Source organism: Ranitomeya imitator, chromosome 7 (assembly GCF_032444005.1).
Source record: "Ranitomeya imitator isolate aRanImi1 chromosome 7, aRanImi1.pri, whole genome shotgun sequence".
Classification (NCBI taxonomy): Eukaryota; Metazoa; Chordata; class Amphibia; order Anura; family Dendrobatidae; genus Ranitomeya; species Ranitomeya imitator.
The window spans coordinates 140051936-140070463 of record NC_091288.1 but is presented as its reverse complement, the minus strand read 5'-3'; positions in this window follow the sequence as shown (position 1 = coordinate 140070463).

Below are 18528 nucleotides of genomic sequence, written 5' to 3'. Positions count from 1 at the left end.
AGAAAACGGCTTTCAATACCAGGGATGGGCACTATGAGTACCTGGTGATGCCTTTCGGGCTCTGTAATGCCCCAGCCGTTTTTCAGGACTTTGTCAACGATATCTTCCGGGATATGCTTTCTACCTCGGTCGTAGTCTATCTGGATGATATTCTCATCTTCTCTCCAGATATTGACTCCCACCGGAGAGATGTTGGCAGAGTTTTCGAACTCTTACGGGCGAATTCCTTATATGCAAAGTTGGAGAAGTGTGTGTTTGAGCAGGAGTCCTTGCCTTTCCTGGGCTATATCATCTCGGCCCAGGGATTGGCTATGGATCCTGCCAAACTACAAGCAGTGATGGACTGGCAGGAACCCCATTCTCTTAAAGCGGTGCAGCGCTTTATGGGGTTCATAAATTACTATCGCCAGTTCATTCCCCACTTCTCAACTTTGGTAGCTCCCTTGGTATCCCTCACCAAGAAGGGAGCGAATCCCAAATCGTGGTCCGAAAGGGTCTCCAAGGCCTTCACTTCTATAAAGTCCCATTTTGCTAGCGCTCCCATCTTACATCGTCCCGATGTGGGTAAGCCATTCCTTTTGGAAGTGGATGCCTCATCCGTTGGTGCTGGAGCAGTCCTCTATCAAAAGGATGCTCAGGGTCGGAAGCACCCATGCTTCTTTTTCTCTAAGACCTTCACACCAGCGGAGAGAAATTACTCCATCGGGGATAGGGAGTTGCTGGCAATGAACATAGTTATAGTTATTATTAAGGTTGAAGGAAGACTGTATGTCCATCTAGTTCAACCCATAGCCTAACCTAACATGCCCTAACATGTTGATCCAGAGGAAGGCAAAAAAAACCCATGTGCAAAGAGTAAGTTCCACATTGGGGAAAAAAATTCCTTCCCGACTCCACATACGGCAATCAGACTAGTTCCCTGGATCAACGCCCTATCAAGGAATCTAGTGTATATACCCTGTAACATTATACTTTTCCAGAAAGGTATCCAGTCCCCTCTTAAATTTAAGTAATGAATCACTCATTACAACATCATACGGCAGAGAGTTCCATAGTCTCACTGCTCTTACAGTAAAGAATCCGCGTCTGTTATTATGCTTAAACCTTTTTTCCTCCAACCGCAGAGGATGCCCCCTTGTCCCTGTTTCAGGTCTATGATTAAAAAGATCATCAGAAAGGTCTTTGTACTGTCCCCTCATATATTTATACATTAAAATAAGATCACCCCTTAGTCTTCGTTTTTCCAAACTAAATAGCCCCAAGTGTAATAACCTATCTTGGTATTGCAGACCCCCCAGTCCTCTAATAACCTTGGTCGCTCTTCTCTGCACCCGCTCCAGTTCAGCTATGTCTTTCTTATACACCGGAGACCAGAACTGTGCACAGTATTCTAAGTGTGGTCAAACTAGTGACTTGTATAGAGGTAAAATTATATTCTCCTCATGAGCATCTATGCCTCTTTTAATGCATCCCATTATTTTATTTGCCTTTGTAGCAGCTGCCTGACACTGGCCACTGAATTTAAGTTTGTCATCCACCCATACACCCAGGTCTTTTTCATTGACGGTTTTGCCCAGAGTTTTAGAATTAAGCACATAATTATACATCTTATTACTTCTACCCAAGTGCATGACCTTACATTTATCCCCATTAAAGCTCATTTGCCATTTATCAGCCCAAGCTTCTAGTTTACATAAATCATCCTGTAATATAAAATTGTCCTCCTCTGTATTGATTACCCTGCAGAGTTTAGTGTCATCTGCAAATATTGAAATTCTACTCTGAATGCCCCCTCCTCTGTATTGATTACCCTGCAGAGTTTAGTGTCATCTGCAAATATTGAAATTCTACTCTGAATGCCCCCCTGAAGTTGGCCTTTTCGGAGTGGAGACATCTCTTGGAGGGTGCTCGGTTCCCATTCCAAGTTTTCACAGATCACAAGAATTTGGTCTATTTACAAACAGCCCAGCAGCTGAATTCTCGTCAGGCCAGATGGTCCTTGTTTTTCTCCCGGTTCCACTTTACCCTACATTATCTCGCCGGGGAGAAAAACATTCGTGCTGACGCTCTCTCTCGCTCCTTCGTGTCAGCTGAGGAGGAGGAGGACGAGCCTCGGCTCATTGTCCCTTCAGAGAGTCTGAGAACTGTAGCTCCGGTTTCGCTAGAGTCTGTGCCTCTGGGCAAGACTTTTGTTCCCATCAATTTGCGTCCGGAGGTTCTCTCTTGGGCTCATTCGTCCAGAGTGGGTGGACACTTTGGGGCAAAAAGGACATCTGAGTTACTGGCGAGAATGTACTGGTGGCCACATATGGTTCGTGACGTCGGAGACTACGTTCAGGCATGTGTCTCTTGTGCCAAGAATAAATCTTCCCGACAACGGCCAGCTGGTTTGTTATACCCTCTGCCGGTGGCAGACAGGCCCTGGGAGATGGTCGGGATGGATTTTGTTGTGGGTCTGCCCAAGTCTCGTGGCTGTACCATTATTTGGGTAATCACCGACCATTTTTCTAAAATGGTGCATTTGGTGCCGCTTCCCCGGTTACCTTCTGCACGGGCCTTGGCAGTGTTGTTTGTCAAACACATCTTTTGTCTTCACGGTATGCCAGACAAAATTGTCAGTGACCGAGGTCCCCAGTTTGCGTCTCGGTTCTGGAGAGAGCTTTGTCGTCTTCTCAGTATCGAGTTGAATCTCTCTTTGGCTTATCATCCCGAGACGAATGGGTTGGTAGAGAGAGCCAACCAGAACTTGGTCACATATCTGCGACATTTTGTTTCTGCTAAGCAGGATGACTGGGCATCTTTGCTACCGTGGGCGGAGTTTGCTCTTAACAATGCTGTCGCTGATTCCACTGGACAGACTCCATTCCTCCTTAACTATGGTCAGCATCCGCGAGTACCTGTGCCCATGCCCGTGTCTTCCGCCGATTCCAGGGTGGCAGACTGGGCTGTGGAGGCACGGGCATTTGGGATCGCACTCAGGATGCCATTCGGGCTTCCAAGGAGAGAATGAGGTCCTCCGCCGACGCACATCGGCGCCCCGCTCCGACCTTTGCTCCTGGCGACTTAGTGTGGCTCTCCGCCCGTAACATCAGGCTGCGAGTTGAGTCTACCAAGTTTGCACCTCGCTACTTAGGTCCTTTTAAGGTCCTCGAACAGGTTAATCCTGTGGTTTACCGTCTGGCCCTTCCTCCACGCCTAGGTATCACCGACACCTTTCATGTGTCCCTCCTTAAGCCCGTCTACATGTCCCGGTTTTCTGAGTCATCTACTGGGACGTCGGGTTCGTCTACGGACGATTACAAGGTGAACGCTATCTTGGGGTACAAGGTGGTTCGTGGCAAAAAATTTTATTTGGTGGACTGGAGGGGTTACGGTCCTGAGGATAGATCCTGGGAGCCTGCTGAGCACATTCGGGCTCCGCAGCTCATTGCTGCCTTCGAACGTAGCGAGGCCCAAGGAGGGGGGGGCCCTAGGAAGGGGGATAATGTTAGGGGTCGAGTTCCCGCTTCTGCTCAGGGGGGATCTCGAACCACCTCCGCTGCGGTCTCCCATTCTTATCCAGCCGCAGTGGAGTCTGCTCAGCAAAGACGTCGGTCCCAGCGTCTTGCTCATTCTCACTCTGTTCTGAGAGCTACTGCTGCTTCTCCAGTCTCTGCCATTAAAGTCAGTGCTGGTCAGCAGCGAGCGGACTTCTCTGGGACTAAGTCCTTGTCTGCACGTACTGAGCATGCCCAGGGTAAGATCTCCCGTTGGAGATCGAGGGTCATGTGCTCAGGCTCTGCAGCACATTCCATTGGTCCTCTTGGCAGGTCTTGGAAGGGCAAAAGTGCTGTAGCCACTTCCTGTGCTGCAACTATATAAACTGCGCATGACCGCACGGCCATGCGCTAGTATTGTCTTACAATTGTTAATGTGTGTATGTTGTGAGTGCAAGTCGTCCTTGGATACCCCTACCCTATTGAATGTCTGTTCGCGGAAGGTGTATGGTTGCTATCTAGCGCCCAACTTATCCTACAGCACGAATCACACATTACAGCGTCCAGTTGCTGTGACCGCCAGTACGGCGCCGTGCACTTCCTCTGTGCTTTCCTTACCCAAGCCTGGGTGGTTAGTGGCGTTCGTCAGTGCGGCACCGCATGCACTCTTGTGCCTTAATATTGTTATTCAGTTTCCTTACACACCCAGTTGCGGTGTTGTGCCAGCAAGGGTCTAATCGGACTTCAATCCTAGTTGGGGTTGAGTTCGCTGACTACTTGCTCGCGCTTTAGGTGCGTACCGCGGTCCTGTGACTTAACAGGATTGCTTCTTTCACGCTGGGTGAGGTTTAACCCACGCGTGTATACTTTAGTGTACCGCCATATAGTCTGCAAATTGCTAGCAGCAGGATTTCACCTGCACGGTGGACCCCGGACTGCGAACGCATCTATATCATCTGTCTAGGTGCGTTCCGCCAGTCCTAACATAGGCTTTCTGTGGCCCACAATTTGAGAGAGATGGCACACAGGACTGGCACAGAAGCACAAAGGCCAATATTAATCTCCCACTGTTTTTTTTTTTCAGGGAGAATTTAAAAACCAAAATAACAAAACAGACACTAGGCTTTCTGTGGCCCACAATTTGAGAGAGATGGCACACAGAACTGGCACAGAAGCACAAAGGCCAATATTAATCTCCCACTATTTATTTTTTTTTCAGGGAGAATTTAAAAACCAAAATAAAAAAAACAGACACTAGGCTTTCTGTGGCCCACAATTTGAGAGAGATGGCACACAGGACTGGCACAGAAGCGCAAAGGCCAATATTAATCTCCCACTATTTTTTTTTTCAGGGAGAATTTAAAAACCAAAATAACCAAAAACAGACACTACGCTTTCTGTGGCCCACAATTTGAGAGAGATGGCACACAGAACTGGCACAGAAGCACAAAGGCCAATATTAATCTCCCACTATTTATTTATTTTTCAGGGAGAATTTAAAAACCAAAATAAAAAAACCAGACACTAGGCTTTCTATGGCCCACAATTTGAGAGAGATGGCACACAGGACTGGCACAGAAGCACAAAGGCCAATATTAATCTCCCACTATTTTTTTTTCAGGCAGAATATAAAAGCAAAATAACCAAAAACAGACACTAGGCTTTCTGTGGCCCACAATTTGAGAGAGATGGCACACAGGACTGGCACAGAAGCACAATGTTAGGAGTCGAGTTTCCTCTGCTGCACAGGGGGAATCTCGATCCGTGTCTGCTGTGGTCTCCCATTCGGTATCGGCCGCAGTGGGCTCTGCTCAATGGAGACGTCGCTCACAGCGTCTTGCTGGGGCTGATTCGGTGCATAGGGTCACTACTGCCTTTTCTGGCTTTCCTATGGTACCCTGCACTGATCTGCGGCGAGCGAGCCTCTCTGGGACTAAGTCCTTGTTTACTCACACTGAGCATGCCCAGGGCAGGGTCTCCCATTGGAGGTCGAGGGCCACATGTTCGGTCACATGCTCAGGTGCTGCAGTACATTCCATTGGTCCTTCTGGAAGGTCCTGAAAGGGCAAAACATGCTCAGGCACTGCAGCACTTTCCATTGGTCCTTCTGGAAGGTCCTGAAAGGGCAAAAACTGCAGTAGCAGCTTCCTGTGCTGCAACTATATAAACTGCGCATGACCGCACGGCCATGCGCTAGTATCGTCTTTTGCTATATGCTTTGCGCCAATGTGGTCATGTGTTTGTATGTGTTCAGGGACCCGGCTGAAATAAGCCCCTAGAATGCTGGCACCTCCGGCGAGGAGATTGTGTATAAGTGTGTGATAGGAGTCGAGTTTCCTCTGCTGCACAGGGGGAATCTCGATCCATCTCCGCTGCGGTCTCCCATTCTCCTCCAGCCGCAGTGGAGTCTGCTCAGCAGGGACGTCGATCCCAGCGTCTCGCTCAGTCTGACTCTGTGAGAAGAGTTACTGCTGCTTCTCCAGCTTCTGCCTTTAAAGCCAATACTGGTCAGCAGCGAGCGGACTTCTCTGGGACTAAGTCCTTATCTGCACACACTGAGCATGCCCAGGGCAAGATCTCCCGTTGGAGATCGAGGGTCATGTGCTCAGGCTCTGCGGCACATTCCATTGGTCCTCTTGCCAGGTCTTGGAAGGGCAAAAGTTCTATAGCTACTTCCTGTGCTGCAGCTATATAAACTGCGCATGACCGCACGGCCATGCGCTAGTATCAAGTCATATGTGCTTTGCGCCAGTTTGGTTAAGCATAAGTGTGTTCAGGGACCCGGCTGAAATAAGCCCCTAGAGTACCGGCACCTCCGGTGAGGAGATTGTATGTGTGTGTTCAGGGACCCGGCTGAAATAAGCCCCTAGAAAACCGGCTTCTCCGGTGAGGAGATTGCGTGTTGCTTAACCACAGACTGCTATCAGCTTGGCAGTAAGCTTGTGCTCCTGTGAGGCTAACAGGGCGCAGTGCTTTCCTCTCGCGGCTGCTCTGTGAGGTAACAGAGCTAGTCTATACCGCCATATTGTGCCGCCATTCACTAGCAGCAGGTTCTTCCTGCACGGTGGACCCCAGGCTGCGAACGCACCTTCTATAATAAATATCTATTTCTACTCGGTGCGTTCCGCTAGCCCTAACATAATACTAGCGCCAGGGTCTGGCTAGTAAATGGCAGACGGTCAGCGTCTACAGCAGTACATCCAGCAGCTGGAGGGTAGGTTGGCGGCTCTCGAGCGCACAACCTCAGCTGTGGACGTTACTGCTGTCGCTGTTCAGGCTGCAAGTGCAGCTGCAGCCAGTTTGTCCGCTGCCACCCCTGCTCCGACCTTGTCCCGTCTCCCGCTTTCAGACAAGTTTGCTGGTGACAGTAAGCTATGTCGGGGATTCGTGAGCCAGTGCTCCATACATCTCGAGCTGCTGGCTGCACGTTTTCCTACGGAACGGGCGAAAGTGGGATTCATTATATCTCTCTTGTCGGGCAGGGCGTTGGAGTGGGCAACGCCGCTTTGGGAACGTGGTGATCGTGTGGTAGAGAGTGCTCCTATCTTCCTGGACGCTCTGAGGCAGGTCTTTTTGGGACCTCGTGTCACCCACGATACCGCGCTCCAATTGTTGGCAATTACTCAGGCTTCGTCCATGGTCAGCCAGTTCGCCATCCTATTCCGGACTCTAGCTTCTGAGCTGGAATGGCCGGATAAAGTCCTTATTCCGGTGTTCTGGAAAGGACTGGCAGATCATGTGAAGGACGCCTTGGCCACCAGGGAGATTCCCGCCACACTGGAGGAGCTTATTACTATAGCTACCCGCATCGATCTCCGTTTTAACGAGCGGAGGTTGGAGCGAACCCAGTGTAGGCAGAGGTTTTGGCTGGCTCCCACCTTTGCCAAACCTCTAGAATCTCCTGTTATAGCGTCCGACTCCCATGAGGCCATGGAGGTTTCTCGAGCGGGACCTAGGTCTCAGACCGCTCGAGTACCTGTGGTATGTAAAAATTGCCAGCAACCGGGACATTACGCTAATAAATGTCCGTGGCGGTCGGGAAAACGATCGCGTCTAGTGACCATTGGAGGAGGTTCACTGGACACTGCGGCATTTTCCTCAAAATTGTCCTTTAAAGGGACAATCCTGTTAGGCACATCCACTCTTACAGTGGAGCTTTGTGTGGATTCAGGAGCAGAGGGAAATTTTATGTCTTCTGCTTTTGCTCTGCGCCACGCAATACCTCTGGTTATGCTTGCCAAACCAGTAACTGTTAGAGTGGTGAATGGGTCGACACTTCCATTACAGATCACACATCAGACTGTCCCTTTCACGTTAGCCATGTCCCCATCCCACCAGGAGATTATATCCCTTCTTGTCCTTCCCGAGGGAATGGATGAGATTCTGCTGGGAATACCCTGGCTCCGTTTCCACTCCCCACATATTGAGTGGACCTCTGGGAGGATATTGGGTTGGAGTGAATCCTGTAAGGGCAGATGTGTGAAAGAGTGCGTTCAGGTTTCCACCACTGAGATACCTGCAGATCTCTCTACTCTCCCCAAATACTATTGGTCTTATGCAGACGTCTTCTCCAAAAAGGCCGCGGAGACCCTTCCGCCTCACCGTCCCTATGACTGTCCTATAGATCTCTTGCCTGGAGCAGAACCTCCTCGGGGACGTGTCTATCCCCTCTCTCTCCCGGAAACGGAGGCTATGTCCCAATACATCCAGGAGAATTTGGCAAGAGGATTCATTAGGAAGTCAGTGTCACCAGCAGGGGCAGGGTTCTTCTTTGTACAGAAGAAGAATGGAGAATTGCGTCCTTGCATAGACTACAGGGGTCTTAACGCCATCACCGTTAAGAATAAGTACCCGCTGCCCCTGATTTCTGAGCTTTTTGATAGGCTACGGGGAGCTAAGGTATTTACCAAATTAGACCTGCAGGGAGCTTATAATCTGATTCGCATTCGTGAGGGGGACGAATGGAAGACGGCGTTTAACACCAGAGATGGGCACTATGAGTATCTGGTGATGCCCTTCGGGCTCTGTAATGCCCCAGCCGTTTTCCAAGATTTTGTCAACGACATCTTCCGGGATATGCTTTCCACCTCGGTCATAGTCTATCTGGATGATATTCTCATCTTCTCTCCAGATATTGACTCCCACCGGAGAGATGTTGGCAGAGTCTTCGACCTCTTACGGGCAAACTCTCTTTACGCAAAGTTGGAGAAGTGTGTGTTTGAGCAGGAGTCTTTACCTTTCCTGGGCTATATCACCTCTGCCCAGGGATTGGCTATGGATCCTGCCAAACTACAGGCTGTGATGGACTGGCAAGAACCTCATTCACTTAAAGCGGTGCAGCGCTTTATGGGGTTCATTAATTATTACCGCCAGTTCATTCCCCATTTCTCAACTTTGGTGGCTCCCTTGGTAGCCCTCACCAGGCTCGGACTGGCCCACCGGAGAACCGGAGGATTCTCCGGTGGGCCCAGGCACTGACACCTGCTGTTTGGGCCCCCACTGCTCCAGGGCCCCCCCCACCTCCCTCCCACCCTCCTTCCTTGAAGACGATAGTCACCCTGCTCCAGCGATGGCTGGTCTCGGCGTCTGCAGCTCAGCTCCTCCTGCTTGAGCGGTCACGTGGTACCGCTCATTAAGGTAATGAATATGCGCATATTCATGACCTTAATTAGCGGTATCACATGACCGCTCAAGCAGGAAGAAGGTGCCGGAAGTCGGGACAGAGCCTGGAGCCATGTCTACGCGGCCGCGCGGTGTGTGGGACAGGACAGGTGAGTCTGAGGGACGGGTCAGGTCAGGTGAGTATGAGGGACGGGGGCGGGGCATCCTCCAGTGCGGCGCTGATAGCAGGAGATCTCCTGTGCTGTGGAGAGAGGCTGAGGAGCAGCGAAATGGTGGGGGCTCTGTACATGACAGGAGTACTCCATGGGGCTGATCTGAGGGTTGTGGGGGCACAGATAAGCGGACGTTCCTACATGGGGGCTGTACAGAGAGCAGAGCAGGGTGACTTTTGAATGTGGGGAAGGAGGGGGTGCTGTCACATGGGGGTCTGTGGGGAAGGAGGGGGTGCTGTCACGTGGGGGTCTTTGGGGAAGGAGGGGGTGCTGTCACGTGGGGGTCTTTGGGGAAGGAGGGGGTGCTGTCACGTGGGGGTCTTTGGGGAAGGAGGGGGTGCTGTCATGTGGGGGTCTGTGGGGAAGGAGGGGGTGCTGTCACGTGGGGGTCTGTGAGGAAGGAGGGGGTGCTGTCAGGTGGGAGTCTTTGGGGAAGGAGGGGGTGCTGTCAGGTGGGGGTCTGGGGAAGGAGGGGGTGCTGTCACGTGGGGGTCTGTGGGGAAGGAGGGGGTGCTGTCACGTGGGGGTCTTTGGGGAACGAGGGGGTGCTGTCACGTGGGGGTCTTTGGGGAACGAGGGGGTGCTGTCAGGTGGGGGTCTGTGGGGAAGGAGGGGGTGCTGTCACGTGGGGGTCTGTGGGGAAGGAGGGGGTGCTGTCATGTGGGGGTCTGTGGGGAAGGAGGGGGTGCTGTCACGTGGGGGTCTGTGGGGAAGGAGGGGGTGGGGGTCTGTGGGGAGGGAGGGGGTGCTGTCACGTGGGGGTCTGTGGGGAGGGAGGGGATGCTGTCACACACATGGGGGGTCTGTGGGGAAGGAGGGGGTGCTGTCACACACATGGGGGGGTCTGTGGGGAAGGAGGGGGTGCTGTCACACACATGGGGATTCTGAAGGAGGACATAAGCCGGCGCGCCATGCAAGATGGGAGCGGGGGGGGGTTTGAGAGATAAGCCATGCATACAGGGGGGGATAAGATCCATGCATTCGGGGGGGAATACGAGCCATGCATTCAGGGGGGAATATGAGCCAAGCATAGAGGGGGGAATATGAGCCATGCATTCAGGGGGGGGAATATGAGTCATGCATACAGGAGGGGGAATATGAGCCATGCATACAGGAGGGGGGGTATTATGCAGCATTGAGCATCATGTGGGATCATTATACAGTATTGAGCATCATCTGTGGCCATTATACAGTATTGAGCATCATGTGTGGCCATTAGTGTTGAGCGATACCGTCCGATACTTGAAAGTATCGGTATCGGATAGTATCGGCCGATACCCGAAAAATATCGGGTATCGCCGATACCGATATCCGATACCAATACAAGTCAATGGGACATCAAGTATCGGAAGGTATTCTCATGGGTCCCAGGGTCTGAAGGAGAGGAAACTCTCCTTCAGGCCCTGGGATCCATAGGGATGTGTAAAATAAAGAATTAAAATAAAAAATATTGATATGCTCACCTCTCCGGCGCCCCCTGGACTTCACGCTGCTAACCGGGAGGCTTCTTTGTTTAAAATGCGCGCCTTTAGGACCTGGGAATGACGTCCCGGGTTCTGATTGGTCGCGTGCCGCCCATGTGACCGGCACGCGACCAATCAGAGGCCGCGACGTCATTCGCAGGTCCTCAATTCCTAGAATTAGCAGTTTTGTGAATGAGAATGACGTCCCGGCTTCTGATTGGCCGCGTGCCGGTCACATGGGCGGCACGCGGCCAATCAGAAGCCGCGACGTCATTCTCATTCACAAAACTGCTAATTCTAGGAATTGAGGACCTGCGAATGACGTCGCGGCCTCTGATTGGTCGCGTGCCGGTCACATGGGCGGCACGCGACCAATCAGAAGCCGGGACGTCATTCACCGGTCCGAAAGGCGCGCTTTTTAAACAAAGAAGCCTCCCGGATAGCAGCGTGAAGTCCAGGGGCCGCCGGAGAGGTGAGCATATCAATATTGTTTATTTTAATTCTTTATTTTCCACATCCCTATTGATTCGATACCGATACCCGATATCACAAAAATATCGGATCTCGGTATCGGAATTCCGATACCGCAAATATCGGCCGATACCCGATACTTGCGGTATCGGAATGCTCAACACTAGTGGCCATTATACAGTGTTGAGCATCATGTGGGGCCATTGTACAGTATTGAGCATCATGTGTGGCCATTATACAGTATTGAGCATCATGTGTGGCCAATGGACATTATACAGTATGGAGCATCATGTGTGGCCGTTATACAGTATGGAGCATCATGTGTGGCCATTATACAGTATGGAGCATCATGTGTGGCCATTATACAGTATTGAGCATCATGTGGGATCATTATACAGTATGGAGCATCATGTGTGGCCATTATACAGTATGGAGCGTCATTTGTGGCCATTATACAGTATGGAGCATCATCTGTGGCCATAATACAGTATGGAGCATCATGTGTGGCCATTATACAGTATGGAGCATTATGTGTGGCCATATTTTTTTTTGTTTATAATTATTGTATATAAAACTGTGTGATCAGCAGTGCTAAATGGGTGCGGTTGGGACGTGGATATGGGTGTGAATAGTTGTGAAATGGGTGTGGTAAGAGGCGTGGCCCAAAATTTGCCGCGGCGCACTAAGCGCGCCGCAAATTTTATACCTCCTTCCCTTCTTCAACAGTTGGGAGGTATGGTACCACATTTGCCACATCACAGCAAGTGCCGCAAATCCCATAGGGAATGAATGAGGCCGAACGCAGTATGGCTGTAAGTGATCCGTTACGCGGCAGATGCGGAAAAACTGCCCGATCTACTGCAAAAGGCGACTTTCACATCAGCGATTCTTGCCAAAGTCTATGCCGATACTCACCAAAGGGGGAGGCAGCACTAAAAGTGCCTAGGGCAGCAGAAACTCTAAATAAGGCCCTTGGGGGCTACATTCTATTCTGTGGGGGGACTGCATTATACTCAGGGTACTACATTATATTATGGGGGCTACATCATACTATATGAGGGGGCTACAGTATACTCTATGGGGGGGCTGCATTATATTCTGTGGTGGAACTGCATTCTCTCAGGGGACTACATTATATTCTGTGGTGGGTTGCACTATACTATATGAGGTGGGCTGCATTATACCCTATGGGGGTGCTACATTATATTCTATGGTGGGGACTGTCATACCTGAAGGGGTTGCATTATATTTTGTGGGGTGCTGCATTTTATTCTATGAGAGGGGACCGCATTATATTTTATGAGGGGGCTACATTATATTCTGTGAGGGGGCTACCCCAACCCTTGCTACATTATTAAGACGTGAACTACCTTATAGTATACCCTGATATTAGCGCTTTTTACCGCACAATTGGTGGTCTTGTATCTATTTCTATGTAGCTACATAGTGGGCCCCAAGAATGATTTTCTCTGGTGGGCCCAAGGTGCTCCAGTCCGACGCTGGCCCTCACCAAGAAGGGAGCAAATCCCAAAGTGTGGTCTGAAGAGGTCTCCAGGGCCTTTTCTTCTACTAAGTCTCATTTTGCTAGCGCTCCCATCCTACATCGTCCCAATGTCGATAAGCCGTTTATAATGGAGGTGGATGCCTCTTCCGTTGGTGCTGGAGCAGTCCTCTTCCAAAAGGATGCTCAAGGTCGGAAGCATCCGTGCTTCATCTTCTCCAAGACCTTCACACCAGCGGAGAGGAATTATTCCATCGGGGACAGTGAGTTGCTAGGGATGAAATTGGCTTTCTCTGAGTGGAGACATCTCTTGGAGGGGGCTCGTTTTCCCTTTCAAGTATTTACAGACCACAAAAATTTGCTATATTTGCAAACAGCCCAGCGGCTAAATTCTCGCCAGGCCAGATGGTCCTTATTCTGCGCCCGATTCCACTTCACCCTCCATTATGTCGCTGGGGAGAAGAACATTCGAGCTGATGCTCTTTCTCGCTCTGTTGTGTCCTCTCAGGAGGAGGAAGGAGAGCCTCGGCTTATTGTTCCTTCTGAGAGCTTGAGAACCGTGGCTCCGGTGTCGCTTGAGTCTGTGCCTCCGGGCAAGACTTTTGTGCCCATAAATTTGCGACCGGAGGTTCTCTCTTGGGCTCATTCCTCCAGGGTGGGTGGACACTTTGGGACAAAAAGGACATCTGAGCTGCTGGCGAGGACGTACTGGTGGCCGCATATGCTGCGAGATGTCAGAGATTACGTTCTGGCGTGTGTCTCATGCGCCAAAAATAAGTCTCCTCGACAACGGCCGTCTGGGTTACTCTATCCCTTGCCGGTGGCAGACAGGCCCTGGGAGATGGTCGGGATGGACTTTGTAGTGGGTTTGCCCAAGTCTCGCGGCTGTACCATCATTTGGGTTATTACCGATCATTTCTCGAAAATGGTGCACTTGGTGCCGCTCCCACGGTTACCTTCTGCACGGGCCTTGGCAGCGTTGTTCATAAGACACATCTTCCGCCTACACGGCATGCCAGACAAAATTGTCAGTGACCGGGGTCCCCAGTTTGCGTCTCGGTTCTGGAGAGAGCTTTGTCGTCTTCTCAGCATTGAGTTAAATCTCTCTTCCGCATATCATCCCGAGACGAATGGGTTGGTAGAGAGGGCCAATCAGACTCTGGTCACATATCTACGACATTTTGTTTCTGCCAGGCAGGATGACTGGGCATCTTTATTACCATGGGCAGATTTCGCTCTTAATAACGCTGTAGCCGACTCCACCGGTCAGACTCCTTTCCTCCTTAATTACGGCCAGCATCCGCGGGTTCCTGTGCCTATGCCCGTGTCCTCTGCTGACTCCAGGGTGGCAGACTGGGCAGTGGAGGCACGGGACATTTGGGACTGCACTCAGGATGCCATTCGGGCCTTGAAGGAGAGAATGAGGTCCTCCGCCGATGCACATCGGTGCCCTGCCCCGACCTTTGCTCCTGGCGATTTAGTGTGGCTCTCCGCTCGTAACATCAGGCTGCGTGTAGAGTCCACTAAGTTTGCACCTCGCTACTTGGGTCCCTTCAAGGTCCTCGAACAGGTTAATCCTGTGGTCTACCGTCTGGCCCTTCCTCCACGCCTTGGTATCACCGACACCTTTCATGTGTCCCTTCTTAAGCCCGTATACATGTCCCGGTTTTCTGAGTCATCTGCCGAGACATCAGGTTCGTCTACGGACGATTTAGAGGTGAACGCTATTTTGGGGTGCAAGGTGGTGCGTGGTAAAAATTTTTATTTGGTGGACTGGAAGGGTTATGGCCCCGAGGACAGGTCCTGGGAGCCTGTTGAGCACATTCGGGCTCCGCAGCTCATTGCTGCCTTCGAACGTAGCGAGGTCCGAGGAGGGGGGGGCCCTAGGAGGGGGGGGTAATGTTAGGAGTCGAGTTTCCTCTGCTGCACAGGGGGAATCTCGATCCATCTCCGCTGCGGTCTCCCATTCTCCTCCAGCCGCAGTGGAGTCTGCTCAGCAGGGACGTCGATCCCAGCGTCTCGCTCAGTCTGACTCTGTGAGAAGAGTTACTGCTGCTTCTCCAGCTTCTGCCTTTAAAGCCAATACTGGTCAGCAGCGAGCGGACTTCTCTGGGACTAAGTCCTTATCTGCACACACTGAGCATGCCCAGGGCAAGATCTCCCGTTGGAGATCGAGGGTCATGTGCTCAGGCTCTGCGGCACATTCCATTGGTCCTCTTGGCAGGTCTTGGAAGGGCAAAAGTTCTATAGCTACTTCCTGTGCTGCAGCTATATAAACTGCGCATGACCGCACGGCCATGTGCTAGTATCAAGTCATATGTGCTTTGCGCCAGTTTGGTTAAGCATAAGTGTGTTCAGGGACCCGGCTGAAATAAGCCCCTAGAATACCGGCACCTCCGGTGAGGAGATTGTATGTGTGTGTTCAGGGACCCGGCTGAAATAAGCCCCTAGAATACCGGCTTCTCCGGTGAGGAGATTGCGTGTTGCTTAACCACAGACTGCTATCAGCTTGGCAGTAAGCTTGTGCTCCTGTGAGGCTAACAGGGCGCAGTGCTTTCCTCTCGCGGCTGCTCTGTGAGGTAACAGAGCTAGTCTATATCACCATATTGTGCTGCCATTCACTAGCAGCAGGTTCTTCCTGCACGGTGGTCCCCGGGCTGCGAACGCACCTTCTATAATAAATATCTATTTCTATTTGGTGCGTTCCGCTAGCCCTAACAGTGTGTTCAGGGACCCGGCTGAAATAAGCCCCTAGAATGCTGGCTCCTCCGGCGAGGAGATTGAGTATGCATGCATGACCACTCACTGCTCACATCTGGGTAGTTGGCCTGTGCCTCTGTGAAAGTCTAACAGGGCACAGAGCTCACCTCTCGCGGTTACTCTGTGAGGCTAACAGAGTTAGTATATACCGCCATATAAAGCCGCCATTATTTAGCAGCAGGTACTTTCCTGCACGGTGGATCCCGGGTTGCGAACAATATATTTGGTGCGTTCCGCCAACCCTAACAGTATACTAGCGCCAGGATCTGGCTAAGTAATGGCGGATGAACAGCGATTGCAGGGGTACATCCAGCTGCTGGAGGGCCGGTTGGCGTCTCTTGAGCGTGCAACCTCGGCGGTGGATGTTACCGCAATAGCTGTTCAGGCTGCTAGCGTGGCTGCAGCAGCTTTACCCACTGCCACCTCTGTTCCGACCCTATCTCACCTTCCTTTGCCTGAGAGATACTCTGGGGACAGTAAGTCCTGTAGGGGTTTCGTGAGCCAATGTGGTATACACCTCGAGCTTCTGGCTGCACGTTTCCCTACTGAGCGGGCAAAGGTGGGATTCATAATCTCTCTCCTGTCGGACAGAGCGTTGGAGTGGGCTACGCCGCTGTGGGAGCGCAACGATCATGTGGTGCAGAGTGTTCCTAGGTTTCTGGACACTCTGAAACAGGTCTTTTTAGGACCTCAAGTCACCCATGATACAGCGCTCCAACTGCTGGCTTTGACTCAGGGTTAGTGTTGAGCGATACCGTCCGATACTTGAAAGTATCGGTATCGGATAGTATCGGCCGATACCCGAAAAATATCGGATATCGCCGATACCGATATCCGATACCAATACAAGTCAATGGGACATCAAGTATCAGAAGGTATTCTCATGGTTCCCAGGGTCTGAAAGAGAGGAAACTCTCCTTCAGGCCCTGGGATCCATAGGGATGTGTAAAATAAAGAATAAAAATAAAAAATATTGATATATTTACCTCTCCGGCGGCCCCTGAACTCAGCGCGGGTAACCGGCAGGCTTCTTTGTTCAAAATCAGCGCTTTTAGGACCTGAGAATCACGTCCCGGCTTCTGATTGGTCGCGGGCCGCCCATGTGACCGCCACGCAACCAATCACAAGCCGTGACGTCATTCGCAGGTCCTTAACGCGCTCATTTTTAAAAAATGAGCGCGGTAATGACTTTCAAAGACGTAGCGGCTTGTGATTGGTCGCGTGGCCGCGACCAATCACAAGCCGCTACGTCTTTGAAAGCCATTAACGCGCTCATTTTTAAAAATGAGCGCGTTAATAGCTTGCGGTGACGTCGCGGCTTGTGATTGGTCGCGGCAACGCGACCAATCACAAGCCGCTACGTCTTTGAAAGTCATTAACGCGCTCATTTTTAAAAAATGAGCGCGTTAAGGACCTGCGAATGACGTCACGGCTTGTGATTGGTCGCGGCAACGCGACCAATCACAAGCCGCTACGTCTTTGAAAGCCATTAACGCGCTCATTTTTAAAAATGAGCGCGTTAATAGCTTGCGGTGACGTCGCGGCTTGTGATTGGTCGCGGCAACGCGACCAATCACAAGCCGCTACGTCTTTGAAAGTCATTAACGCGCTCATTTTTAAAAAATGAGCGCGTTAAGGACCTGCGAATGACGTCACGGCTTGTGATTGGTCGCGTGGCGGTCACATGGGCGGCCCGCGACCAATCAGAAGCCGGGACGTGATTCTCAGGTCCTAAAAGCGCTGATTTTGAACAACGAAGCCTGCCGGTTACCCACGCTGAGTCCAGGGGCCGCCGGAGAGGTAAATATATCAATATTTTTTATTTTAATTCTTTATTTTACACATCTCTATGTATCCGATACCGATACCCGATACCACAAAAGTATCGGATCTCGGTATCGGAATTCCGATACCGCAAGTATCGGCCGATACCCGATACTTGCGTTATCGGAATGCTCAACACTACTCAGGGTTCAACCATGGTCAGCCATTTTGCTGTTCACTTCCGGACATTAGCGTCTGGAATGGCCAGATAAAACCCTCATTCCTGTATTTTGGAGGGGGCTGGCTGACCATGTGAAGGACGCTTTGGCCACTAGGGAGATTCCCGCCACACTGGAGGAGCTCATAGCCGTATCTACTCGTATTGACCTCCATTTTAACGAGCGGAGGTTGGAGCGAGCCCAGTGTAGGCAGAGGTTTCGGCTGGCTCCCACCTTCGCCAAACCTTTGGAATCTCCAGTCCAGGCATCCGAGTCACATGAGGCCTTAGAGGTGACACGAGCGGGATCCAAGTCTCAGTCTGCCCGTGCACCTAAGGTCTGTCATGTTTGCCAGCAGTCAGGACATCTTGCCTCCAAGGGTCCTCAGCGGTCGGGGAAACGTCAGCGTCTAGTGGCAGTTGGAGGAGGTACACTAGACACGGCAACGTTTGCCTCAAAGTTGTCCTTCAAGGGGACAATTACCATAGGCCCATCCACTCTTATGGTCGAGCTATGCGTGGATTCTGGGGCAGAGGGTAACTTTATGTCTTCCGCTTTTGCCCAGCGTCACGCAATTCCCTTGGTGATGCTCGCCAAGCCGGTAACCGTTCGAGTGGTAAATGGGTCAACACTACCTTCACAGATTACCCACCAAACCATTCCTTTCACGCTATCTGTGTCTCCATCACATCAGGAGATAATCTCCCTATTAGTCATTCCTGAGGGAATTGATGAGGTCCTGTTGGGGATACCATGGCTTCGCTACCATTCTCCTCATATTGAGTGGTCCTCTGGGAGAATTTTGGGTTGGACTAAATCTTGCGAGGGTAGATGTCTGAGGGAGTGCGTTCAGGTTGCTACTACACAGGTACCCGCAGATCTTTCCTCTCTCCCCAAGCACTATTGGCCCTATGCAGACGTGTTCTCCAAAAGAGCTGCGGAGACCCTTCCGCCTCACCGCCCCTATGACTGTCCTATTGACCTCTTGCCTGGTGCTGAGCCTCCCCGGGGTCGAGTCTATCCGTTATCTCTCCCGGAGAC